The sequence below is a fragment of the Podarcis pityusensis genome (assembly GCF_964106645.2).
Source record: "Podarcis pityusensis genome assembly, chromosome: 10".
Lineage (NCBI taxonomy): Eukaryota > Metazoa > Chordata > Lepidosauria > Squamata > Lacertidae > Podarcis > Podarcis pityusensis.
Genome location: NC_138035.1, coordinates 34,386,047 through 34,413,872, shown reverse-complemented (window position 1 = coordinate 34,413,872; position 27,826 = coordinate 34,386,047). Strand labels below are relative to the sequence as shown.

Here is a 27,826-nt window from a genome sequence, read left to right as displayed (position 1 = left end):
TTTAGATGATGAAAGTTGATCCTTTACAAACGATTTTCTACACTCTAGTTTGCCATGTCTTTGCTTTAATCTATCTACAAGAAACGGAAGGCTGACTTCCTGTTTAGACCTTCCCGCTTCAGTGCCAAATTAAGAGGAATTTCTTAATCCAATTTTCCGTTCTACTCACAGATCGTTGTTTAAAGTCCAATTGTCCAAATTTGATCTGCTCACGGGTAGTTGTTTTGTAGCCAAATTGTCCCAGGAAAAAGGTAGCGCTCTCCGGCAACGGCTGTGCGGCTTCGCTCCACGGAAGAAGCAGTTGACTCTCAGCACTGCGCCACTAACCCCTCTTCGCTCCGGAGCCCATAATTGGGTTCCTTTATGAATTGGGGGGGGCGCAAAAGGTGCCCGCTGAGTCCCATGGTCACAGGCTTCATCCGCCTGTGATTTTTTAGAGGGTCCCCGCTTCGCCGTAGTGGAACAGACCCGTTTCCCGTAGAGCCAGTCCCTCCAGATCAGAGGGAACCCGCCATTACCGATGGCGCCACCCCGGAAGTCTGAGACCGTAAGCAAGAGTTAAAGTAGCGAAAGTTCACTAGGGGAACTACAAGATCACCCCACCACAGCCACCCCAATGCCATCTTCTAAATTTTGCCACCATGTCTTCCATTCAGATGACCGACCATGCTTGCACCCCATTCCTATTTGCTCTCCCTGCTCCCAATGTTTGCTTTCTTAGCATACGTAGAATCAGCGCTATTTTTTCTAGAAAAATAGGGGTGCTGGAACTCACCACGAATGCCTCCCTCTTAGAATGGCAATGGTGCCCACCTGAAAAGTACCGGAAATGAGTTCCTCCTGGAAGAAAAGCCCTGCGTATAATTTTAAGGCAGCTTTTCAAGCCTCTTTGCCAAATGCATCTGCCCTGTTCCATGTGTGTGTACACAGGCTGCTGATACCAGTATTTCGAGACAGTGATAAGATTGTCTTTGAACCTCTTTTTCTGCCTTTGTTGCCAGTTCTGGGTCATTGTAACGGCGAGTCCAACTGATTAAAAGCAGCCTGGCTTTGCCCTATGGATTTCCAGGAGGCTCAATGCACTTGACAGACACACAGGTTGGGTATGGTTAATTCATTGGTTTCTAGAGACTTTCTGGGAAACTGGTTGTGAAAGTAGGCAGGAGAAGCAATGTGATCTCTGTGGACTAGGGATTGCCAATGTGGTACCCATGGGTGCGCATGAATTCCCAGAGGTCTTCCCTGGTATCTCTGGTTCCTCCTGCCCAGTGAAATCAGACATGAAATAAGCATTCTAGTGTAACCAAATAATACATTGTTGTGTGTGGTACCCAGGACAGTTTCTGCAGTTTGCAAACACGGGACCAGAAAGTCGGGTGACCCTTGCTTGAAACATCCTGAGTCCCTTTGAATATTATGCTGAGCTGTGGCCATGAGAGAAAAGGAGGGGTGTAGGGGGGCTCCCAGAGATACCGTGATGCTTGCCTTGTTCTTCCAAAAGAGTCGTTGCAGGGAGGTCAAAGACACACCTTAAACTTTCTCCTAATAAATTGCACACATAAAATTTGACTTCTGACTCCCTGACAATGAGCTGCAACCACTTGGTCTGTGTGTTTATGACGGGGCATTTGCCAGGAGTTTTAGCCAGGTTTTTATCTATACAACTATGTGTTCTCTGATAAAGATTCCTTTTTTCTTACAAAATGCTCTTTGGACATTCCACTTTCTACTGTTTCCAGCATTGGCTGAGTGTGCTTGCAGTGAAGCGAGAAGGTCAGTTTCTACAAAGGAATCTTCCCTGAAAATATTGCAGAAATGGTACCTCATTCCTCTTCATCTTACACCTATTAACCCTTCCCTTCCCTTCACCTGGTCTGTAAGCAAGGATGTGGAACTAAGGCACGTGGCAGCATATGTGGTGGTATTACGTTACGGTGTCAGGTATTGGGGAGACAGTCTTTCTAGCGATACATATTATCACTGGTCAACAAATAACTCAGTCCCTTGTGTTAACTTTACTGAAAACACAGGGTCAGAATGCGGGTATTTCATTTAGAAATCTTGGTTATTTATTGTTAGTAATTAGATTTGTTATAGCCTGTTTGGGGGGAGACTTGGAAGGGGCATCATTATCCAATTGGTTTAACAGAGTTTGGCAATTGCCCTTAACAGATAAATTGACCGTCAAAATAAGACTGGGCAAAGGACAGAGACTCCAAGACTCCTTTACAGCTGGCTGGTATTGTCTTATGGATTACATGAATAAGAAAAACAAAAGCAACACTGAACTTTCAAAGACATCCAGATATTTTTGGTTGCTCTAGATTAAATAATATTATATACTTTCGACTGATGACTGGGTATTCTTATGCCATATCTTTATTGTATACCTTGTGATTTCTTTTAAGTGTGTGCATGTGCATGTGTGTGTGGTTTTAAAAATATATATCCTAATGAAGCTATTTGAAAAAGAAGGTCATGCTTGCATAATGCTTCATCTATTGATTAGTACAGCCTTCCTTCCTTATCCAGCTACCTTCCTGATGTTTTGAACTCGGCTCCCATCTGTTCCAGCCAGTATTGCAAATGGCCAGGCAATGCAGTGCCAAACATGGGAGGGCACCAGGTTGGGGGAGGCTGGATCAGTGAGCATGTTTAGTTGCGAAAACCTATCACAAGTAAATTTAGTTTTGTGCCCAATAGGGTTGGCGTTGGACAGGTCAAACAAAAATGGGATCAGTGGTTGAACAGACATTCAATAATACTTGAGGATCTAAGCAATTGACTTTGCATGAAATGTTCGTAGCCCAGGTGTGTGCATTCAGGCTACAAACTCAGGCCTCCACCCCATGCAAAACCTTGTTAGACATGTGTGCAAGAGGTTGTTGTGCAAGAATAACAAAATGGGCTTGGCTTGCATTTGTTTCTGGCTTCACTTCCTTCCCGGTTCTGGCAAATGGCCCAGAGATTTGGCTGGCAGCTTAGATCTCTGGTGCTGCCCTGGCTGTTTTTGTGTTTGCCTCATGCTGAATCCCAGTAATGAACTCAAGGCGGGAGTTTGGAGCTGAGGTCCAGGAAGTCACTCGATAGGAAAATACTTACCCTTGCCTGAAATTCAGCACAGCTGGTTTACCACATTAGGAAACAAGCGAATAAAGACGCTATCATCTAAAGACACCCCCTCCACACAATGAGTCAATTACATCTAGAATTTTAGGCTCCCTGCTGCTTCCTTCCAAATCCAAATCTGGCCTCCCTGTTGGAGGATGCCTGCAGTTGCGCATAGAGCCAGCAGAAGGAGCTGTGGCTTCACTAGGACGGAAAAGGGCTGCTTCTTGCGAAAGGGAGAGATATTTGCAGGGCTGCCTCCTCCATGAGGAATGTGTGTGATCCTGACTCCTGGCAGCCCCAGCTGGCCCTGCCATTATTCAGTGCTTGCCTCCAGCAGCACATTTCTGAAAGGTTACAAATTGTCAATGATTTTGTTTATTATATTTTTACTGCTGCGATGAGGTATGGAGAGAGATGGAGATTTTCCGCCTCAGGCGTCACAGTACTCGGGTCGGCATTGCTTCCAATAAACCTGAGGTGCAAGGGCTCCTCTCTCAGAGGAGGATATGCTTACTTAGACTGATAGATGCAAATGCAGAAATAGTAAGTATTATAATCTAAAGAGGAACACAGTGCATCTCACCATCATGGGGAAGGCTGGGACTGGACGGTCTGCTCATGGCTGCTGTCCAGGTGCTTAAAACCATTCAAACAGAAATCAAGCATTGCTCCGTCTTTCTCGGTTCCCAGCTTGCTGCTTTGCTTCTACCTCACATCACTCTTGCCTTTGCCTTTTTTCTAACCACCAGCTAGTTGAGGGAGTGGGGGCACCCATTTGCCATCTTGCACAGATCCACATCCTTTGCTCTCTTAATGGTCCATCACTCAGGCTATTGTCTCAACAGAAAGCCAGTCTGGCTTATATTTTAACACTTGCCACATCCAGGGGTTAGAAGGCTCTTGGCATAAGAGCCTCAAGCCACCCCCCCCCCCACAATGCATGACACTATCTTAAGCAGCAGCAGAATCAAAAGCTTGTTTGAAAAATAATATTTTCAATAGCTGGTGGAACATAGCACCTAGTCCAGCAATGTTGCTTATTGCTGATTTTTCACTTCTGTAGGCAGCCAGCTCAGGGGTAGGGGACCTCTGATATGCATGGCAAACACATCTAATGGACTTCGAATCAGTTTTTAAAAAATGAAAACCAGCCCTGGGAGGCAGCCATTTTGATTAAGCACATGGAGGGGATCAATCCTTTCCTTGTCAGCCATTTTCCTGCTCAGAACCATCCCTCCCTTCCGAGCTGTTTATCCCACTGTTCTTTATTGGGTTACAGGTGTGTCTACAATATAAACTTTGGATTTGGCAGTTTGCCTCAAAATTTGTGGCTTGGCACTTCTTGATTGATTTTATATTCTCAGGTGTCCTGTATGAAATCTTTTAAGAGGTCATCTGCATGTGATCTAACACATAACATATTTGCACCGGGTTATCCCATTAGCAAAGAGCTTTGCTAGCTCCAGGGCGTATCTTTGTCTTACTGCCTCAAATGTCCCTCATTTCAGAGAATATAACAAGCAACAGACACGTAACAGGGTTTTATAGTTGGTGAAACCATCCTGCTTCAACAACTTCCTCATTGCTCCTCCAGCCTGAACACAGAAAGCTAGCAACCAGGTTTTTAAAAACCCACACAGCTCCCATGTACTCTGTACATCAGGGATGGGGGATCCCTGGCTCTCTAGATTTTGTTGTTGGACTCTAACTCCCATCAGCCCCAGTGAGCATAGTCAGTGGCCAAGGTTGATGGGAGTTGTAGTCCAACAACATACGGAGGGCTGTACCTTATCTGTTGCTGCTCCACAAAGATAACAGTCCTCTTCTCAGTCACAGCAAGACTACTGATTTCCAGCCTATAATAAGTGACGTTGGGCCAAGGCAGCAGAATTCACAGTTCATGGTTCATCATTCTGGGTTCCTGATGCAAGTAGTCAGGGTGGCTTTTCATATAGGGAGGCAGGAAGAAACATGATTGAATCTGCACCCTCGACTGCTGCGCACTTGTAAATTAACACAAGAAACTTGGGCTTGGTCCATTGGCTCAGCGACAGCCAGGGCAGGCTTTAAGCCCTGGAGATATGTCTTGGCTATATTTTCTCCCCCTGGCACAGCGCTGGAGAGCAGACTGACTAGGCACACAGGTCACAGTCCTCCCCGCTATGATGAGATGAACTGTATTTCTATTTAAACTATAGTAATTATTTCAAAATGTTCATCTGTACATATACATGAGCATATGCAAATCAGTGTCCTCTTTTGCCCTCTGTTTTGGTGAGGCATAGCAGAAGGGGACGTGTCCTCTAGAACTCCCTTCAATGCTTAACATGGCCTATGAATGTTAGGTTTGATGTTATGCAAATAATGGCATTGTCTAGAGGCTCTTCCTCCCCCGCATTTGATTCTAAACATTAGTATCCCTGTGATAGTCTGCAGTTACGGAACACCATAACATTGCACTTTCTGACACGTCTCTGCTCTTGCCAATCACACTCCATCCTAAGCGCCGGCGGACACTGGCTGTCAGAAGCAATACTTTGCTCCAGAGTCAAACACAGACTTTTTACTTGCATGCAACTATGAGGATATAAACCTTTCCATGTTGATTTTAGCATGGAGTGGTTTTGTGAATATTTTTTTTATAACATCCAACAACAGAGAAGCAAAATGGGGTTTGTGTGTGTCAAGTTCTAAGTAGCAGTTGTGCCATGTGCAATCACAAGTTTTTTGTAAATTATGTTACTTGGAAGCTGGTGTTGACAGAATGATTTGTTAGCTTACCCTATATTTGACATTCATATCATCACAGGATAATTTCCCCTGTTTCAGTTTATACACCTGAAACCCAGCGGTGTTTAGCGTTGCTTTACATCTTAAGATGCTAACGAGCACGTGTTAATGAACCTGGATCATGCACCCTTTAAAAGTGGCACCGTTTGGAACATGCATGCCGTCTCTCCCTCCTCAAAAAATGTGGAAAAGCAGTGTGGTTCTTTCTGTCATGTACTAACAGGAAACCAAGATGTGTATGAACTTCAAACATTATTGAGTACACAGCAGGGTGCTTTCATTTGTATCTGTTAAAACCGTAATGCATGAAGGAGAGCTGTAGCATGCAGTCCACTCCATGCTGCTGTTACATTGCCTTTTCTTATTTCAATAGATTTTACATGGCTACAATGCAGTGACAGTTCTGAATGGAATCCTGCCCTTGGTGTGTGGTCTTCTTGTATTAATGAAGGCACTTTTGCTCTTTCCTCCAGGAAGGAAAATTTGCATGCATAAGCAGCCTTCTGAGTGTGTTGCCAATTGGTCTTTTTCAGGTGTAATGCTAAGCTATGGTCAGGGCTGTCTTAAGCACTTGCGGCACTGGGGTGCAAAGATCCGCCTGGTGCCCCCCCCCCGGTTACCCAGTCCCAGGAGTCCAGGAGGGCAGAGCCGGCCGGCCGCCTCAGTATCTCGCTGGCTTGGTTGCCCCCGAACTCACAGCACAGAGCCGCTCACAGCAGAAGAGCCTACCGTGGTGCTCCGACTGACGGGCGGGCTCTTCCCCGGACTCAACTCTCGGGCCCCGGACTCTCGACCTGGCGCACCTGAGAGCCCGACGCCCAGGTGCCCTGCACCCCTAGAGCCTATGGGTAAGACAACCCTGGCTATGGTTTAGAGTTACATGGGTGAGTCTTGGGCTTGGGAGTTACTCTCTTCCTCCTCCTGGTGCAGCTATGAAGAGACAGGAAGCTTCCACTTCCATCTGTAACTAATTGTTATCATACTGTCTCAAACCAGTCAAACTGTGGTTAGCCTTAACTAGGCCCATGCAGAGGTGTGAGGGAAGCCGGGTGCACTTGCCTTGGGCTTTGGAAGGCTAGGCTGGCCAGCGGGCCCTGCCAGGGGCCTGCCGGACTTACACTGTCATGCCAAGAACAAGACTTCTGCCCTGGGCCTCAGACAAGCTCTGCACAGGCCTGGCCTTAACTATGGTTTGTGATTGAAATGAGCCAATTTCAGACTATGGTTTAGAAAGCTGGCTTAGTTCCCTAAACTATGGAAGGGAAACATGTGGTTCTCCAGATGTTAGACTCCAGGGCCAGCATAGCCAGTGGCCGGAGATGATGAAAGATGTCATCCAACAGTATCTACAGGCTGCCGGCTCATCATTCTGGTTAATTTTAGACATGGGTCATCAGAGTTTAGGGTTTGCAGTTAAATGAAAATGGAGGCAAATGCCCCCAACACACATGGTCAGAGAGCATTTCCCTCAACCTGAAATAACCACCTCATGCTGTTAAACATATGGATTGATGTGGGATAGGCGGGGGCAGAGCTTATTTCAAATGATGTAGATTCCAGACGAATCTAATAATGGGGGTAATAATGGGGGGATACAATCTATTTCGGAGAAACAGACCAGACAAGAAAGGAGGAGGAGTGGCGTTATATGTCAGGGATGTGTATACCTGTGAAGAGATCCAAGATTTAGAACCTCAAAGCCAAAGTGAGAGCATTTGGGTCAAAATTAAGGGAGAGAAGAATAACAGTGACCTCATTGTGGGAGTTTACTATAGATCCCCAAGCCAATCGGAGGACATAGATGATGCCTTCCTGGAACAGATGGCCAAGCATGCAAAAGGAAGGGAGATAGTAGTAATGGGGGACTTCAATTACCCGGATATTTGTTGGATGTCAAACTCAGCCAAGAGCATAAGGTCAAACAGATTCCTCACTGGCCTTGCAGACAACTTCATTGTCCAGAAAGTGGGAGAAGCAACAAGAGGAACAGCCATTTTAGATCTGGTCCTAACCAATGTTGATGACCTAGTTAGTGGGGTAGAAGTGGAAGGATCATTAGGCGCGAGTGATCATGCTCTTCTGAAGTTTACTATACAGCGGAAAGGAGCAGCCAAGCATACTAGGACTCAATTTCTTGACTTTAAGAAAGCCGACTTCATAAAACTTAGGGAAGTGCTGCGTGAGATCCCATGGACAGTACATTGGTACCCCGCAAGACGAATGCCTCGCAAGACGGAAAACCCGCAAGACGAAAGGGTTTTCTGTTTTGGAGGCGCTTCGCAAGACGAATTTCCCTATGGGCTTGCTTCGCAAGACGAAAGCCAATAGGGAAATCTCCGGGGACCTCTTTTAAATGCTGGCGGTGGGGAGCAAAGCCTTTCCCCCCCTCCGGCCTTCAGAAAAGGTCCAGGAAGGCCGGCGGGGGCCGAAAGGCTTTGCTCCCCACCGCCAGCATTTTAAAAGCAGTCCGGGATAGCAGGGAAGAGCTTCCCGCTATCACGGACGGCTTTTGAAGGCAGGCGGGGGGGGCAAAGACTTTCGCCCCCCGCCCGCCTTCAGAAGAGGTCCAGGACCTCTTCTGAAGGCGGGCGGGGGGCGAAAGTCTTTGCTCCCCCCTGCCTGCCTTCCCGGGAGAGCGGAGAAAGGCAGCGCCTTTCTCCGCTGTTCCGGACGGCTTTTGAAGGCAGGCGGGGGGGGGCAAAGACTTTCGCCCCCCGCCCGCCTTCAGAAGAGGTCCAGGACCTCTTCTGAAGGCGGGCGGGGGGCGAAAGTCTTTGCTCCCCCCTGCCTGCCTTCCCGGGAGAGCGGAGAAAGGCAGCGCCTTTCTCCGCTGTTCCGGACGGCTTTTGAAGGCAGGCGGGGGGGGCAAAGACTTTCGCCCCCGGGCCCCCGCCCGCCTTCAGAAGAGGTCCAGGACCTCTTCTGAAGGCGGGCGGGGGGCAAAAGTCTTTGTCCCCCCTGCCTGCCTTCCCAGGGGCTTTTACATCGCCCCGGACAGCGGAGAAGTCCTCCGCTGTCCCGGGCGATTTTAAAATGCCGCCCGCCAGCATTTTAAGATCGCCCCGGACAGCGGAGAAGTCCTCCGCTGTCCCGGGGTTTTTTAAAATGCTGGGGGTGGGAAGAAAAGCCCTTGTTTCCCCCCCCCCAGCCTTCAGAAGAGGTCGGGGGACAGACTGTCCCCGGACCTGGTCTGAAGGCGGTTTCCTTAGGAACGCATTAATTGATTTTCAATGCATTCCTATGGGAAACCGTGCATCGCAAGACGAAAAACTCGCAAGAAGAAAAAACTTGCGGAACGAATTAATTTCGTCTTGCGAGGCACCACTGTAATACTAAAAGGAAAGGGAGTTAATGATGGCTGGGAGTTTGTTAAGAGGGAGATAGTAAAAGCACAACGTCAGGCAATACCAATGAGACGGAAACATGGAAGGTGCCTAAAGAAGCCAGGGTGGCTATCTAAAGAACTTTTAACTGAGTTAAGATTAAAAAAGGATGTGTACAAAAAATGGAAAAGGGGGGAAACCACCAAAGAGGAATTCAAACAAATAGCCAGCACGTGTAGACACAAAGTCAGAAAAGCTAAAGCACAGAATGAACTCAGGCTTGCTAGAGAGGTTAAAAGCAACAAAAAAGGCTTTTATGGGTATGTCCGTAGCAAAAGGAAGAACAAAGAAACAGTGGGGTCACTCAGAGGAGAAGATGGTGAAATGCAAACAGGGGACACAGAAAGGGCTGAACTCCTCAATGCCTTCTTTGCCTCAGTCTTCTCCAATAAAGAAAACAATGCCCGACCTGAAGAATTTGGAGCAAATGATTCAGCAAAGGAAACACAGCCCAGAATAACTAAGGAGATAGTACAAGAATACTTGGCTAGTTTACATGTATTCAAGTCTCCAGGGCCAGATGAACTGCATCCAAGAGTATTAAAAGAACTGGCAGATGTGATCTCAGAACCACTGGCAGTCATCTTTGAGAATTCCTGGAGAACAGGCGAAGTCCCGGCAGACTGGAGGAGGGCAAATGTTGTCCCTATTTTCAAAAAGGGGAAAAAGAGGACCCAAATAATTACCGCCCAGTCAGTCTGACATCAATACCAGGAAAGATTCTGGAGCAGATCATTAAGAAAACAGTCTGTGAGCACCTAGAAAGGAATGCTGTGATCACCAATAGTCAGCATGGATTTCTGAAAAATAAGTCATGTCAGACTAACCTGATCTCGTTTTTTGACAGAATTACAAGCCTGGTAGATGAAGGGAACGCAGTGGATATAGCCTACCTTGATTTCAGTAAGGCATTTGACAAGGTGCCCCATGATATTCTTGTAAAGAAGCTGGTAAAATGCGGTCTTGACTATGCTACCACTCAGTGGATTTGTAACTGGCTGACTGACCGAACCCAAAGGGTGCTCATCAATGGTTCCTCTTCATCCTGGAGAAGAGTGACTAGTGGGGTGCCACAGGGTTCTGTCTTGGGTCCGGTCTTATTCAACATCTTTATCAACGACTTGGATGATGGACTCAAGAGCATCCTGATCAAATTTGCAGATGACACCAAACTGGGAGGGGTGGCTAACACCCCAGAGGACAGGATCACACTTCAAAACGACCTTGACAGATTAGAGAACTGGGCCAAAACAAACAAGATGAATTTTAACAGGGAGAAATGTAAAGTATTGCACTTGGGCAAAAAAAATGAGAGGCACAAATACAAGATGGGTGACACCTGGCTTGAGAGCAGTACATGTGAAAAGGATCTAGGAGTCTTGGTTGACCACAAACTTGACATGAGCCAACAGTGTGACGCGGCAGCTAAAAAAGCCAATGCAATTCTGGGCTGCATCAATAGGAGTATAGCATCTAGATCAAGGGAAGTAATAGTGCCACTGTATTCTGCTCTGGTCAGACCTCACCTTGAGTACTGTGTCCAGTTCTGGGCACCACAATTCAAGAAGGACACTGACAAACTGGAACGTGTCCAGAGGAGGGCAACCAAAATGGTCAAAGGCCTGGAAACGATGCCTTATGAGGAACGGCTAAGGGAGCTGGGCATGTTTAGCCTGGAGAAGAGGAGGTTAAGGGGTGATATGATAGCCATGTTCAAATATATAAAAGGATGTCACATAGAGGAGGGAGAAAGGTTGTTTTCTGCTGCTCCAGAGAAGCGGACACGGAGCAATGGATTCAAACTACAAGAAAGAAGATTCCACCTAAACATTAGGAAGAACTTCCTGACAGTAAGAGCTGTTCGACAGTGGAATTTGCTGCCAAGGAGTGTGGTGGAGTCTCCTTCTTTGGAGGTCTTTAAGCAGAGGCTTGACAACCATATGTCAGGAGTGCTCTGATGGGGTTTCCTGCTTGGCAGGGGGTTGGACTCGATGGCCCTTGTGGTCTCTTCCAACTCTATGATTCTATGATTCTATGATCTGAGCCCCAGATCTCCCCTTCACAGAAATTAAACACTGCTAAGCAAATCTCTTTTTTCACCTGCAGGAAGACTTTATTTTGGTTAAAGTCCACATAGCAAGAATGCTATGAGTGAATGCCACACATGCTTTCATTGTGGAGAGAGCTATTCCAGCACAATCTCAGGTGTTCAAAGGGAGACTTCAAAATGTGTCTGGTTTAGTGGGTCTTTTGATTCACTTTTGAAAGCTCGAGAACAAAGGCAGCACTCGCAAAAGCACATCAGGAAGCATGCACAGCGTTTCACCAGAACAAGGAGAGAGGCCATTCTTCCTTTTAGCCAAGGAAGATTGTGGAGTCACTCCCGAAAGGGTGTCTGTGTGTGTGTTGCTGTTGTTGACAAGGTGAACTTAATGAGGAGAGAGAGGGAGGGAGCACGCACACAAATGGAAAGGAAATCTTGAAGCAGGAGTCCAGCTCCTTACCTACACTTTTGCTGTTGTTTTGCTAACAATTAGAATTAACCAGTGTTTAATCCTTTCAAGTTCCACGGAACCCTTTAAGTCAAAGAACAGATGAAGCAAAGCAAATAGACCATGTTCATGTAAGCATGTCTGCAGAGAGAGTAAGATAGTGAACTCTTGCGTGTTCCTTCCTCCTGTTGTAAAAAGAGCTTTAACGTTCAAGGTCACCTACACTAGGCCAGATTATTGGGTTTTTGTGTGTGTGCCGTAACAATGTTACGAGGTGTATGTCTGAACCCACGTGTCTGTCCACCACCTGTGTGCTCCTTACACACACTTCCAAGAAGTTTAGGATCTTTTGCTGGAGTCAATATGCATTCCCGTTGCCCCATAATCAATCAATCAATCAATCAATCAATCAATCAATCAATCAATCAATTCTACCCCACTCATCTGGCTGGGTTTCCCCAGCCACTCTGGGCGGCTTCCAATAAAACATTAAAATACAATAATTCATCAGATATTAAAAACTTCCCTAAATAGGGCTGTCTTCAGATGTCTTCTAAAAGTTGGATAGTTGTTAATTTCTTTAACATCTGGTGGGAGGGCATTCCACATGGCGGGCGCCACTACCAAGAAGGCCCTCTGCCTGGTTCCTTGTAACTTCGCTTCTTGCAGTGAGGAAACCACCAGAAGGCCCTCAACGCTTGACCTCAGTGTCTGGGCAGAACGATGGGGGTGGAAACGCTCCTTCAGAAAGCTTGGTTTATTATGCGAAAAGAAAGAAACAAGAGTTTATAGGTTACAGTGAGGTTCAGATATGCAGGCGGCAAATCATGCAGCACAGACACATCTTGATCTGAAAGGGTAAAAGAATCCCTAACTATCCCCAAAGCCTAGAGAGTGAGTGTAACAATGTCCCACAGACCCATGCTAAAAAGAGAAGAAAAGAGGAATATATCTGATATTGAAGGAACACTAAGTCAGGGATCAGAGATCAGTGCAAGAGTTAAGCTCTTCCTTTAAAATACTGTACTATCAAGGCAGCAAGAATCTCACCCGTTCCTTTGTTCTGTGTCCAGCAAATGTATGTTTACTATCCTGTTGACTTCACCAAGTTTGAAGTTGAAAGGAAACGACCAAACTAAGAAATGACTAACTGGTTATCTGCATGTTTCCTGAATCGTGAGTTTACCTTGGGATGAAGATCCTATTGTCTATGCGGAACCCAATTCTTTCTTACAGGAGGTAATAATTAATCTCAGCTGTTAACATAGGATTAGTGTGCTGATCTCCACATTAAGAATTAGAAGGTCAGGATATTTACTCATGCCTTCCATGTCACATTTGAGACAAATATAGTTTATTGAGGGGTATCTTTTTAATATGAAGTTATGCCAACTGCACTAGTGCCAGGATCTACCAGATTACAACATGACATTGGCTCTGCCTTCAGTTTTATGGTTTAGACATTGCACAAAAGGAAACAGGTCCAGGGAGGAAAGAGTAAAACAAGCAAATTCAGTACCAAAATGTTTCAGATGCACAACAACCAGGCAGAATGGGCTTGGGAAGATAGTTCTAGGAGAGGAAGAGTCAAAAGGCCAGTGCATTGTGTTAAAGCAGTCACTGAGTCCTATAAAATATACCCTTTCCTTTTGTGTGTGTGGCTTGTCTCACCTATTAACTCATTGTGTTCCTTTTTTTGGGACTACTGAAAGGGTAGGAAGAGCACCTGTAGTTCTGTGACAAAGTTCCTGACATTGCAGTGATAATAAAAGTGTGTCTATGGTACCTTGGAAAGACTTCTGCCAGAGTGCCTGGAGCCAGGGCCAGATTTGCAGATGAGGCCCTAAGCTACTGAAGGTAATGGGGCCCTTTATATGTCCAGCTGTCCTTTGTCAACAACAAATTGTCGCTGTTTTTTGTGTTGAATATATGCTATCTGGTAATTTATGGACCTAATAGGTATCTAAAGCCATTTGCACATAACAAAATATGTATTTTGTCAAAGTAATTGTTGAACTGAAATACAATTAAGAAGAAGTATATAAATAGTGAAATACAATTAAGAAGAAGTATATTAATACAGTGGTACCTTGGTTTAAGTACTTAATTTGTTCCAGAGGTCCGTTCTTAACCTGAAACTGTTCTTAACCTGAAGCACCACTTTAGCTAATGGGGCCTCCTGCTGCCACCGCGCCGCCAGAGCCCAATTTCTGTACTTATCCTGAAGCAAAATTCTTAACCCGAGGTATTATTTCTGGGTTAGCGGAGTCTGTAACCTGAAGCGTATTTAACCCGAGGTACAACTGTAGTGAAATAATTATTAATACATACTGTTGTTGTATGTAGGTTTTATTTTATTTGTTTTTTATCTTATATTTTGGAAATGTACATCCAGGTATTTTTCCTTTAATTTTTTTGGGGGCCCCCAAGAGCGTGGGGCCCTAAGCTATAGCTTGTTTAGCTTATACGTAAATCTGGCACTGCCTGGAGCAGAAGTGTGTTGCACGTACCACTGCTCTAGCTCACTGGAAAGCCATGCCCTCAGCAACACCCTCTTCACCTCTTCAGGTGTCCTTTCCTGCAGGACCACTTTGCTGATAGCAGGAAGTTTCTCTGGCAAGCTGTTGCCCATTGGGCAGAGGGTGGAGTAAGGATGTAAGCAGCTATCCATTTCTGTTCCGAGACATACTTGCTGCAGGCAGTGCTGCTTCTGTTCTGCTGCGGTTTGGCTTCCAACAAAAAAGACGTTCATGTTGCCGTCTGTCATGGTGAAATTTGGCACAATTCATTGATTCCCCAGCATTCATTGCCATGCAAAGGAAACACAATGCTTACTGACAGCGGTAACAAAAACAGTGAATACTGATTGCATATGCCAGATCCATTTGTCTTCTGGATGAAGAAGTGAACGTCAGCAATTTATGCCCCAGTTTCCATTTTTTGTCTGAATTCTCTGACATCCCGAGGGTGGAAGAGGAAGAGTGCCATCTGAAGGCTCAGTATACACGTCCCATTCTGTGGTGCCAGCAGAGCTGCAAAAACAAATTCTCTGTGTTAGTTACAGTATAGGAATCATCCATCAAACTATCACCTTCCTGGAATCCATTTATTATTGGAGGCTGGATTCTGTTGATAAGAACAACAGTAGTGTTGACATTCGCAACACAGAGAACAAATTCAGAGAAAGAGAGTGTCTTGGTAAAATCTGTTCCCAGCATCAGGTGAGGCTTGACTGAGTGCTGGCCATTGCTGTCAACAGTGGGAAGGTATCCTGTGTTTTCAGTTATTGGAGTCTTAGCCTCTTAGCAAGCCATTTCCACGAAGTGCATGAGGTCCATTTCATCATCAGAAAGACGCTCATTATCTGTCTACTTGATACTAGGAGGAGACCCTCTTCCTGCTGGCTAAAACCAGCTGAGGTGTGCCCCAGATGCTGCCTCAGGTTCTCTCCCCGCATTCCTCCACCCTTCTCGACTTGGTTGGGTTTTCTTTCGAAGGTTTCAATTCAGCTTTCAAGCTGGCTCTTGCACGAGCAGGTTAAAATATTGCTGGTACTTCTTTGAGACATCAAGGAAAGTATCAGATTTACTGCATTTTCTGGGAGGTGACGAGGATGATAAGTGATCAGAGCAGGGCTTGCAACTCGAAGAAGGATGTCTATTCACCTACCCAAACTCTTTTTGTTCCTGACATCCCTTTCACCCATGTCATGTGTCTGGTGGAACTCCCTGTTTCTGGCCCGGGCACTTGTCAAAAGAAGCCTAGCAATTAGAGATGAGAAATCCATGACGGAGATCATATATCTTTTCTCCCAGTCATTTCTCAGCAATTTTAACCAGTGTTTAATAGCTATCATGGGGGGATATTAATCACAGGAGTTGACCTAATTGAGGAAACTGAGAGATCTCATTGTTAGCACACAAGGGGAGGGGATGGTGTCTTTTCCATAACCTTTAGGTAGCAAATTAATTATCCATAAAGATACTAGAATCACTGAAGAAATCACTTCCATATCCTGCAGCCATCATGAAAGCAAGCAACGCTAGGGGCTTTTTTATATTCGGAAAGGTACAAGTGGAAACTGTGACATTCAGAATTTTAACCCGCCAGCCATACCCTTTTCCAAGTGCCTTCATTACATTTCCCCTTCCTTTCTGGTTTTCTGTGCACCTGCCCCAACAGTTAGGGATGGTTAGTATCCCATACTCATTGGACATGCTCAGTCCCCAATGAGCTGTTTTAATGTCCCTCCTGTTTACTTGCCCCCTTAAGGAGTTAGTGTGCTTCTGCAAAACTTTGGTTCCCCCAAGCCTGTTGATACCTCCACCTTGTGCACAGCTGGTGCATTTTGGATACATAAGGCTCCACACTCATAGAATGGATGGCTCAGTGAGTAGAGCATGAGGTTCTTAAGCTCAGGGTTGTGGGTTCGAGCCCCATGTTGGGCAAACGATTCCTGCATTGCAGGGGGTTGGACTAGATGTCCCTTGGGGTCTCTTCCAGCTGTATGGTTCTGTGGAATTCACTATTGGTATATAAGATTCAAAGTTAGAATAATACCCTCCGGTTGAAATAATTAGTGCAGCTACATTGAAAAATACTGACATGCTTTCTCTGCAACTTTGATACAATACTATATAATACAATCACATTTGTTCAACACTTTATGTAGCATTAAATTTAACACTAAGTAGACCACAAGCTTAACATGAGTCAACAGTGTGAGGCAGCTGCAAAAAACGCTAATGCTATTCTAGGCTGCATCAACAGAAGTCTAGTGTCCGGAGCAAGGGAAGTAATAGTCATGCTCTATTCTGCCTTGGTCAGGCCACACCTGGATTAATGTGTCCAATTCTGGGTGCCACAATTTAAGAAGCATATTGACAAGCTGGAACATGTGCAGAGGAGGAGGACCAAGATGATCAAGGGTCTGGAAACCAAGCCTTATGAGGAATGGTTGAGGGAGCTGGGCACTTTTAGCCTGGAAAAGAGGACACCGGGAGGCAATCTCATAGACATCTTCAAATATTTAATGGGCTGTTGCATGAAGATTGAGCAAGCTTGTTTTCTCCTGCTCCAGAGGGCAGGACCTGGACCAAGGGTTTCAAGTTCCAAGAAGGGAGATTCCGTCTAGACATCATGAAGAACTTTCTGACGGTAAGAGCTGTTTGACAGTGGAACAGACTCCCACATGAAGTGGTAGACTCTCCTTCCTTGGAGATTTTTAAGCAGAACTTGGATGGCTATCTGTCAGGGATGCTTTAGCTGTAAGTGTAAGCTGAGCATGTGTGTCCCATTTTGGCTTGATGCACATAAAGACAAATGGCAAAACTTATCAAATGCCCAAAAAATAACAAGTGTCTAAATCTGAGGCCAAGGCAGGTCCACCCATGAGGTGGATTGAGGCAGCCATCTTGAATGGCAAAATCCCATGGGGCGTTTGCCCCCACAGGTGCCACTCCTGCTACCTCCACCTGAGAAGTGAGGAGCCCTGGTGGCGGCTTCTGGCGAGATCTGGCAGAATGGCAGAACTCTCAAGAGATCTTGTGGAGCTCACATGAGATCTTGCTGGAAGCTGCCACCTCATGACCCCGGTAAGTGAGGCTTTGGTAGAGTGGTTTCAATGATGGGGGGGGGGCAGCACCTTCCTATTTTGCCTTAAGCATTGAAACAGAATGAGTTACCTGTGTCTGAGGCCCTCTTTGAGCTAAGGCCCTCACTCCCTCTCTAATGAGCTATGGTTCTGGGTGGTGAAAGGGGATTTAAATTCACATACCTAGTAGCAGGATTTGGGAGCAGCAAGCATCTAAAGTGGAGGACCCATTTGACCATTAAGTCCTGAATTTAACATTTCCTGGGAGGGCCTTCTCGGTAGTGGCACCCTCCCTGCGAAATGTTCTCCCTTCAGATGTCAAGTAGATAAAGAACTACCCAACTTTTAGAAAACATGTGAAGGCAGCCCTGTATCAGGAAGTTTTTAATGTTTTATGTTTTATTATGTTTTTATATATGCTGTAAGCTGCCCAGAATGGCTGGGGAAACCCAGCCAGATGGGCAGGGCATAAATAATAAAAGATTATTGTTGTTGTTGTTAAAGAGTGATCTTTTCCAAAATAAATCCAATAAAGCTGGCCTAGTTTCCCTGATCTGAAGAATCACAATTCTTCTTGCAGCTCAACATAGTGGAGACTTGCAGACTTGCACCAATAATAATAGTAATAATAATAATAATATCATTTCCCCCCATAGAATAACAAAGCTAGACATTTGTGACCAGTGCAAAATGTGCAAATTAAGCAAACTTGAAACATTTGTTGATTCTCAACCATTTATATCTGTTTGTGCTACTCATAGTAGGGAAGAACTATTTGTTAAAACTCTCTTAGTACCCCAATTTTATTAAATCTCACCGGGCAGTGGCCAAATCTGTCTTTTCAGCCATGAGGGCTAGAAATTTGTACTTGAAATTTAAGAGGAGATTCCAAGAACCCTGAATTCTGTGCCCAGTGTGTGTTTCTACTCTTGAAGTTGTAACATCAAGAAATGCTAGGAGTTCTGTTGACAGGGCAGACAGTGCCTTCCTCTTTTCCTCCCTCTTTCTGACTGTTTTCTACTCCTGCTGCACTTGCCAGCCATGTCTGTCATTTGTATTGAATTGGGATTGCTTTCCACCTCTCACAGGCCGCAAATTGCTGGTTAAACATTCATCAAATCTTTCCCTGGGGCATGGCTTGTGACCCACACATTTTGCTTCTGTTGACCAAACAAGTGGAGGAATGTGTCCACAGGCTATCGGCTCCTCCAGAGTGGGCAAGGAGCCCACAAATGTGATCTAAACCCTGACCGGGACTAAGAAGGAAAGGCAACACCTTTTTGTTGTTGTTCGGCTTCTGTCCCTGGGAAAATGCAAGCTTTGTAGTGAAGCAATATAGCAAACTATAAATAGAACCTTGCTGGTAACCCAGCCTTTAGGCATCAGAGAGTTTCTCTCTCTCTTCTCTCCACCCCACCCCACCCACTGTGTGTGTGTGTGTGTGTGTGTGTGTGTGTGTGTGAGAGAGAGAGAGAGAGAGAGAGAGAGAGAGAGAGAGAGAGCAATTTCACTTGCATACAAAATACCAAGTGATACAACCAGTGGCAGATTTATGGTCTGTGGGGTCCTGTGTGCCGCCCTTTTGGGGAGCTCTATTCTGTGGGTTAAACCACAGAGCCAAGGACTTGCCGATCAGAAGGTCGGTGGTTTCGAAACCCCGCGACGGGGTGAGCTCCCGTTGCTCGGTCCCTGCTCCTACCCACCTAGCAGTTCGAAAGAACGTCAGAGCGCAAGTAGATAAATAGGTACTGCTCCAGCGGGAAGGTAAAAGGCGTTTCTGTGCGCTGCTCTGGTTCATCAAAAGCGGCTTAGTCATGCTGGCCACATGACCTGGAAGCTGTACGCCGGCTCCCTCAGCCAGTAAAGCGAGATGAGCGCCGCAACCTCAGTCGGCCACGACTGGACCTAATAGTCAGGTGTCCCTTTACCTTTACTATTCACTCACCTATATAAGCATGACTATGTCAAAATTAGAGGTGGATGAGGAGTTGGTAATAATAATGTTTCTGCTTTCTGCACTGTGCTTCCTCCTCCTCAGAGAACTTGGGAACAATCTCTGCTGTGAGCCAGGAAGGAAGAAAAGATGATGGGAATCATGAGGCTCTGAAGTGGGTGCTGTTCCCCCCCTCCCAGGGAACAATCAAGGGGGGAAATTGATAATAGTGATGATGATATTGCCTCTGCACCTTCCCATCACCAAACAACATGGGAATAACCTGGGAAACATCTGGCAGCTGGTGTAGCACAGTGCAGAGAGTGTTGGACTTGGACTGGCAAGCCCTGGGTTTCCTGCTTTGCCATGAAGCACACAGAGTGAGCCAGTCACGATTTCTCAGCATAACCTGTTGTGACGTGGGGTTTGTGATTTCAGCTCTCCTGACATAACATGCTGGAGACAGTTCTCTAGTAACACTTCTTTATTAAAGCAACAAGACTGACTACTGGGGAGAGGAAAGCTACATTTATAGGGACAGGGAACTAGCAAGAAGGGATACATTTTGGAGGGAACACTATCAGGCAATCACAGTCCTGCCTTTTGGAGGGAACCAATAAGACAGAGGATCCAAATACAGCAGCTTAAATGAACCAATAGTAGCTGTACCCTCTGGAACCAAAAGGCAGTTACTTTACCCTAATGCAAATACAGACAATAATAATACAGATATAAAATCCTTTGACTCAATACACAACACCCCTTCCCCCCTAGTGAGCACAGCAGACGTAATCTCTCAGGTACTGTGGGGGCCTACAACTTCTACTTGATCTCCTGACAACAGGTGTTGCAGGTTCTGAATTGGGTGTTACCTGTGGTAGAGGGGCTGCTCTAGGGGTTTCGTCAGGAACAGATGGAGTCCCCGACATCTCAGGGTCCCCTATCTGTACCTCGTCCTCGTGAGGACTAGCAGACCCTGGTTCATTTGTTAAAGCCCCTGGTGATTGCACCTCTGTGCCATTTTCACTCTGGTCTTGCAGCTCTGCGTCGTTAGCCAGGGATGAATTATCTGGCTCCTCCCTGCTGAGCGCCCGGCGCCTCAGCTGATCTATATGTCTCTTCCACACTTGCCCATTTTCCAAGGTCACATAATAGGACACAGGTCCACTAGCCCGGGTGACCACACCAGCCACCCACCGCGAACCTCGTGAATAGTTCCTCACCCAGACCAGATCTTCAGGGGCGAGATACCTTGTTGTGTCAGTCTCAGCCTGGGGGGTTGCTCTTGAATTATGGTTTGGCATTTTATCCGGGTGGACATAATCCAGCACTGTTACCAGTTTCCTACCCAAGAGCAGCTCAGCTGGCGACTTGCCCGTTGCGGTACACGGCGTCGCATGCTGCAAAAATAACATTCGCGTGATGCGAGCTGACCAGTTACCCTCCATTAAGCGCGCAATGGATTCTTTGGCTGTTCTTACCATGCGCTCAGCCTGCCCATTGGAGGATGGGTGAAAGGGCGCGGATGTGACCCCTCTTATGAAGTTATCAGCCAAGAATGCCCTGAATTCTTGGGATACAAAAGCTGCCCCATTATCTGATACAATGGTCTCAGGTAACCCGTGGGTTGCAAACAGCTGCCTCAACACCTTGATGACGGCAGCTGATGCCATGCTAGGGACCATCGCCACTTCTAACCATTTGGAATATGCATCAACGATAACCAAAAAAACCTTTCCTTGGAATGGCCCAGCAAAATCTAAGTGCAGCCGGCTCCAGGGAGATCTGGACTGCTCCCACCAGTGGACTGGTGCTCTGGCCACTTCCGGCCGCACCTCTTGGCATGCCTTGCATGTTCGTACCCATTGTTCTATGTTCTGGTCCATTCCAGGCCACCACACATAACATCGGGCTAGCGACTTCATCCTGACCTTTCCCGGGTGTCCCATGTGAAGCGTCTCAAGAACCCTGTTTCTCAGTGGTGTTGGGATGATCACCCTATCTCCCCACAGGAGACAACCCTTATGCATGGACAACTCGTGCTGCCTAGTCGCATAAGGCCTGAATTTGTCTTCATGCGGACCACCTGGCCACCCCCTCCCCACCCAAGTGAGCACACGGGAGAGAACAGCATCTTTCCTCGTTTTCTCAGCTATATCAGTAGCCGTTACAGGAGCCCCTGGAAGTGTTTCCAGCATCATTATGTGCTCCGCTGGAGCAGGATCCTCAGTGCTCCCGCCAGGAAGGGGCAATCGACTCAGCGCATCCGCGTGGCACAACCGTTTCCCCGGCACATGGGTCAAGGTGTACTGGAACCCGTTCAGGAATATAGACCAACGTAACATTCTGGGGGAGAGAATTTGCGGCGTTTGTTTGTTCGGGTTGAACAACCCTAACAGTGGCTTGTGGTCCGTTTCAATGTAGAAATGGCGACCGTACACATAATCATGGAACTTTTTGATTCCTGCCACAATTGCAAGCGCCTCTTTGTCAATTTGAGCATAGTTGCGCTCCGTGGGCGACAACGTACGGGAATAGAAAGAGATGGGCTTTTCCGACCCATCCGGTTCCCTATGACTTAGCACCGCCCCCAGGCCGTATTGAGAGGCATCACATGCCAGGACCAGAGGCTTTGACTCGTCATAATGAGCAAGGACACTCCTGCTACTCAGCATTCCTCGCAAGGAGTCAAAAGCCTTCTGCTGCCCCTGCCCCCATCGCCACACATTCTTTTTCTGCAACAGTCTATGTAATGGTTCAGCTACCGAAGCTTTCTGGGGTAAGAACGAATGATAAAAGTTAATAAGTCCCAGGAATGACTGCAACTCCGTCTTGTTCTGTGGTCGTGGCGCCTCGATGATGGCCTTAATCTTAGCATCTGTGGGGTGGATGCCTGATGCATCAATTTTAAACCCCAAGAAATCCACAGTTGGCACCCCAAAACTGCATTTTTCCTTTTTCAGTTGCAACCCCACCTCCTTGAACTTGAGCAACACTGCACGAACACGTGCAACCAGTTCCTGTGGGTCTTTTCCAGCAATCAAAACGTCATCAAAAAATGGCAAGACCCCTGGCAGACCTCTTAACAGGTGTTCCATGAGCCCTTGAAAAATCCCTGGGGCCACACAAACTCCAAATTGTAATCTGTTAACTCTGAACGCCCCTTTATGTGTGACAATAGTCTGTGCTTCCGCTGATTGTGGGGTTACTGGCAGCTGTTGGTAAGCTTGTGCCAGGTCAATTTTGGCGAACACCTTGCCCCCAGCCAGTTTAGCCAACAGATGTGATACGACTGGAATGGGGTATGAGTTTCCCCTGAGTGCCTTATTGATAGTACATTTGTAATCTGCACAGATCCTGACTTCCCCATTTGCTTTAAGGGGCGTGACGATTGGAGTCTCCCACTTAGCAGAGTCCACGGGTGAGAGAACTCCCTGCTTGACCAATTTCTCCAGCTCTGCTTCGATCTTGGGTTGCAGTGCAAATGGCACTCGCCTTGGTTTGAGTCGGATTGGGGCCACCCCAGGGTCCAACTCGAAGTCAACTGGGGGCCCTTTATAACAACCCAGTTTTCCATTAAAGAGACCAGCAAATTCTTTGCATAATGCCTCGCTCATCTCAGGGCAGGTTTGGATTGAATTAAGCCCTGATATACTCAGTCCTAGGGCGGGGAACCAGTCAGTGCCCAGGAGACTGGGGCGACTGCCCTTCGCAATCACCAGTTTGAGTACAGCCTGTTTGTCCCGGAACTGTACTCTCACGGCACACATTCCCATAACATGGATGCGGCCCGCTGAGTATGACTGCAAGGTTGCCGGGAAGGGTTCCAGAGGGGGCAACTTACCCCTGGGGAAGAATGTCCTCGCGGTCTGGTCCGACACGATAGTGAATCCAGATCCGGAGTCCACCTCCATGTCGCACTGCTGACCCTCAATCTTCACCTTGACGTGTGCCTTGCCTTGTGCTGGAAACTGCACGACCCTCCCGTTGATCTCCGTAACGTAGTGGCAGTCCTTTAGAAAATGGGTTGCTGCGGGCGGTCTGCGATGCTCCGGTCTAGGTGCTCCTGTCGCTCCCAACGCCGCCGATCTACAGACCCTGGCGATGTGACCTGTCTTCCCGCACGTCCGGCACATAGCATCCCGGAAACGGCAACTCTTCCGCTCATGGTTTCCGCCACAACCTGGGCACCTGCCTCGGTGATCTTTGTGCACTGTGCAGGCCTGACTCACTGACTCGACCCCACGGACTGGGCTCTGGCTCGGAGTAGCCTCTAGCTCGTCCATGGCATGCGCAACTTCTATCTGTGGCTTAGGGGCCTTGCGACTGGCATCAAGCTCCTCTCTTTCATAATTCTCCATGGCGGTGGCCTCCTTCAAGGCTGAAGCAAGGGTAACCTCTTCTTTAGCCACGATGCGTCTTCTGGCCTTCTTGCTGCTCAGACCACCGATAAACCGATCCAGGAGAGTCTCTTCCAGATTTTGGAAGTCGCAGTGCTGAGCGAGCTTCCGCAGTTCAGCCAGAAATGCAGATACAGACTCCCCAGCATGCTGCTGCCTCTTATGAAACTCCATCCGCTGAGCCATCTTGGTCTCAGTAGGCGCCAAGTGGCTTGTCAGGCCGGCAAGAATATCTTTGAGAGATGTCTCACTTAGCTTCGCTGGAGCAAGCAATGCCTTGGCCAGCTTGAAGGTCTCAGGCCCACAGTAGCTCAGGAATGTGGCCCTTCTTTTGCTGGCATCGGTGATCCCTTGAGCCTCTGCGAAGAACTCGAAGCGTTCGACGTAGTCTTCCCACGTGTCGGGCTCTGATGGCTGGAAGGGCTCCAATACCCTTGGACTCTCCATTGTCCTGTGGCAGGGTCGTCTTCTCAGCTGGCCAGTGAGTCTTGTTCTTAGCTGCAATCCGGACAGGCAGGGCTGCGTTTAACCGCTCCTCAGCATTCCGGATCCCACCTTCGTCGCCAGTTGTTGTGACGTGGGGTTTGTGATTTCAGCTCTCCTGACATAACATGCTGGAGACAGTTCTCTAGTAACACTTCTTTATTAAAGCAACAAGACTGACTACTGGGGAGAGGAAAGCTACATTTATAGGGACAGGGAACTAGCAAGAAGGGATACATTTTGGAGGGAACACTATCAGGCAATCACAGTCCTGCCTTTTGGTGGGAACCAATAAGACAGAGGATCCAAATACAGCAGCTTAAATGAACCAATAGTAGCTGTACCCTCTGGAACCAAAAGGCAGTTACTTTACCCTAATGCAAATACAGACAATAATAATACAGATATAAAATCCTTTGACTCAATACACAACATAACCTAAGTAACAAATTAGTTTTGTTTTGTTTGTTTTTTTGTCCTGGAAAAACTATTAGGTGGAGCAAACCAGAATACCGGGTGAGGTGATGCACCCAGGGGTCTTATCCTGGCTCTGCAACCTTGACACCTTCATGATCCTTGCCATATGGTTCCTTCACCCACCGTTCCTTGTCATCGCCATGCAAGATGCTTTATGTACCTTCAGTGCTGCACCTTGTTTATGATTCCATGGAAACTTCACCCTGTGCAATGTTCTGGGCTGAGCAGTACTTTCATGGTCTCAGAATTGCAGGCAGTGGTTTCTTTTTAACTTTTGTAAACAGAGCTTAAGAACATAAGGAGAGCTCTGCAGGACAGGTAGAAGGTCTGTCTGGTCCAGCATGCTGCTCCCCGCATTAAGATATATATTAAGATATGTATTAAGATCAAATGTGAGGCATGGCAGGGAGGTCCATGTGGCATAGTGGTCAGAGTGTTGGGCTAGGAGTGGGGAGACCCAAGTTCAATCCCCACATAACTACAAAGCTCAGCGGGTGACGTTGGGCTAGCTGCTACCTCCCTCAGCTTAGTTTACCTCACAGAGTTGAGGATAAAATTAGGAAGGGGTGGCCATGTACACCACCTTCAGCTCTCTGGAAGAATGGTGGAATAAAAAGGAAATAAGTTCTTTTTAAAAATAAATATTTTTATTGAAAATATTTTCAGCATAGAATACAATAAAAACAGATCAATCTAAATAAAAATGAAAAAAAGAAAATAACATAAAAGAAAATAAAAATAAAATAGAAGGGGGAAAAGAAGGGGAAAGAAGAAATACGAAGCTATCAGAGGTAGATCTTAGCCCTTGTCTCACACAATAAGGTGTGGACCCTCCCAGTTCTCACCTGGTTGCTTCCCTTTCTTCTTCTGGCCTCCCACCCTGGAAGATCTTCCCTTCTCTCCCTCAGAAGGTCTTTTACCTCCCACCCGTCATCTCCCTGTGATGATCATCTTATCCTGTTTCATATCAACTTCTTGCATCCCACTTGCCATGTTTCTTTCTTAGTCTCCACTATACATAAAGGGTAATCAGAGGTTATCTTTTAAAATGTGTGTACAATAAACTGGACTTATTTGGGCAACAGTGGGAGCACATGATATGCCTTCTCATTTTAATTATGTTTTATTTGTGTTTTTTGAAACAGATTTTTTTAAAGGAGGGGTTCTCATCTTCTTGTAGGATTGGTTCTGGTGGTGATTCCTCTGTTTCGCTTGCAGTATTCTTGATTTTAGAAAGCTGTAGTGAGGGTAAAGGAAAAACCAGTCGGTTATATTTCTAGGGCCAGTGCCACTGAACATTGGCCATATTGGCTGGGGCTGATGGGAGCTGGAATCCAACAATAATATCTGGAGGGCCACATGCTCCCTGTCCTTGTTCTACCATTTTGTCTGTAATATTTCTGAGGGTGGTAAGGATTTGAATCCAGAAGTTCTGGGTCAATGGACAGCTTATCCACATATTATGAATCTAAGCATCTTTTTAGACTGGGTGTCCCTGGCATCAAGTACCAGGAAATTAGTGCTTTGTAAATGTTCTGTTTATATTCAGTGTACCATTTAGTAGTGTTGTTCCAAACTTCATTTGGAAGTTCAGAGCCAAGACGGGTTTCCCACTTGGGCACATAGCTAGTTTTCTGGGCTGAAGGTCTAATTAGAGAAGGTGTTGCAGATCCTGACAATAAGGCTTTCTCTGTAGGGATAGGGTACCCATGACCCTCCAGATGGTGGATTCCAACTTCCACCAACCCCCAACCAGCATGGCCAGTGGCCTGGGATAATGGAAGCTGTAGTCCAGCAATATCTGGAGGGCCACAGGGTCACCATCTTTGATTTACAGATTGCAGTGGATGGAGTTACCTGGACGCTTGCCAAGCGAGATCTTGTTTCTTCTGTAGGAAACTCTGGACGGCTCCTCTTGAATGATCTGGTCAAATGGCTGGCTTTGCTCAGATGCCAGAGCACATTGCAGCCAGTATGTACACAGCAAACAAAGCTTGGCTTCTAAAGTGCTACTGGAGCATCGGCCAAGATATCTTATACGATCTACACAGGTCTTGTTGACTCAAATCATAGTGCAATTCAAGAAGGCAACTCCCATCCACCCATCTGTAGGAGGAAGCACCAGAGGAAGGGCATTTTGGTGTCTCTGCCATGCCAAACATGGCACAACAGGAGGACCGTCATTCCTATGCTAGTCCCAATGCCAGGTGAAGCTGTGACCACCATGGGCTGCTGATATTTTAACAGTAAAAGCTTGCCACTCTATAGTATATCCCACCCAGATGCAAGTCCACCACACCTCTGTCTTACAGCTCACATCATATGTGATGTCAAGTGTGGGGCAGGTAAACATGGGGCTGGACCCAAATGGGGTTCATGGCTGGCCTGCAAGGCCACCTGAAAAGCACTGACAATCAGTGGATTGTTCATAGCGCTATGCAAAAAAACAGGTCCCCTGGTGTGTTTGTGACATCAGCTGATTGTCAGGCGGACAGTCCTGCCCACGTAGCAAATTTGACCTTTGGGTGGTGCAGGAGGTAAGGATCTGGCTCACTAGTCAGATCCAGTGCCTTATCCCCTGCTATAGTTGTTCTAGGCACACCCTGTCTGTGCCCCCCCTCCACCTGTGCTTCTGGTCCTGATATTAGGATGTGAGCCAAGAGGAATGGGTACAAGGCGTGGAGATCAGACAGAAGGTGGATGAGGGGTGCAAGGGACCCAGTGTGTGTTTGTGTGTGTGTAATGTTTATTGATCTTGGGGGTGAATTATAAAAGTGAATTGGCATTTATAATACTCAAAGCAGAAACAGTCTTTGAACCTTATACATAGTTCAACCCAAAGAAAGGAAAAGAAAGAAAAACGAATTACAGATTAATCATTGGAGTCCTTTTAAACTACCGTACTTCAACCTTTTTCGTTGCAGGGTTTAGCAAATGCAGCTGGAGATGCTTAAGACATGGAAGGTCTACTACAGCGATGATGATGATGATGATGATGATGATGCACATCCTGCCTTTTTTCTCTGATAGGGACTCAGGGTGGCTTACAGTTAAAATAGAAACAGTTATAAATAATTCTATATACCCGCCTGTGTAGCTGAGGTTACTGGAGCCTCAATTACTTCATTAATAAATTAAATAAAATCACACCATGTCAAACAAAA

General features: G+C 46.5%; 2 long non-coding RNA genes across 3 annotated transcripts; one reads left to right on the top strand and one right to left on the bottom strand.

Annotated features, from left to right (window-relative positions):
• The first annotated feature begins 1,721 nt into the window (after positions 1-1,721).
• LOC308457458 lies at positions 1,722-27,826 on the top strand. Of its 2 annotated transcripts, none has more exons than XR_013976918.1 (3): positions 1,722-1,818; positions 16,857-16,933; positions 27,587-27,826. It is a non-coding gene; the product is annotated as an uncharacterized lncRNA (long non-coding RNA). The 2 variants fall into 2 exon arrangements; XR_013976919.1 differs by lacking the exon at positions 1,722-1,818 and adding an exon at positions 13,457-13,633.
• LOC308457463 lies at positions 25,767-27,074 on the bottom strand. Its single transcript, XR_013976926.1, has 2 exons — positions 26,520-27,074; positions 25,767-25,899 (listed from the first exon to the last, which is right to left on the bottom strand). It is a non-coding gene; the product is annotated as an uncharacterized lncRNA (long non-coding RNA).